Here is a 639-nt window from a genome sequence, read left to right as displayed (position 1 = left end):
AGGTCTCATTTCTGATGAGTTGTTTATATACAGGGAAAACCTGTCGCTCGATTCTATTCACAACACATAATTTGATGCGCTGCTAGGTCCACCCTATTCCTGGGAATCTACAGCAGTTTACATTTATTTTCATTGATCTTCTTCTCTACACCATTACACACTACTTTGGGTTTCTGCATTTTACAGAATATAATATAAAATGCAAGCTTAGATTGATTTTTAAGTGCCAGTGTAGCTATGACTTGCATGGGAATGAGAAAAATAGTGACATCTAGTAAGAAACCCCCAAAACAACAGTTCTTTCAGATTTTTAAATTTGAAGATATCACTTTTACTGCTCTATACGAATTATATCTACATTGTGGTATGACTTTACGGCTCTGTATTAAATCTTATATGATTTATAACAGTTGTCATACTTTTTCATTCAGTTTTACCACAGAACTTTTTGAGTGTGACTACACGCCTAAAGCATAGCCCCGCCCCTATGATTCCTGTCGTAAAAAGGGGTCGTGACGGTGAAAATAAGGCTAATAGACAACTAGATAGAAAGAAGAGCAAAAGGGGGAACACAATCGGTCATATAATTGATGAGATGAATGAGGGTTGTCCCCCTCGGTCATAATAAAGCAGATCTTG

This window comes from Penaeus monodon, chromosome 20 (assembly GCF_015228065.2).
Source record: "Penaeus monodon isolate SGIC_2016 chromosome 20, NSTDA_Pmon_1, whole genome shotgun sequence".
NCBI classification, from domain to species: domain Eukaryota; kingdom Metazoa; phylum Arthropoda; class Malacostraca; order Decapoda; family Penaeidae; genus Penaeus; species Penaeus monodon.
Note: the sequence above shows the minus strand (reverse complement) of the source record.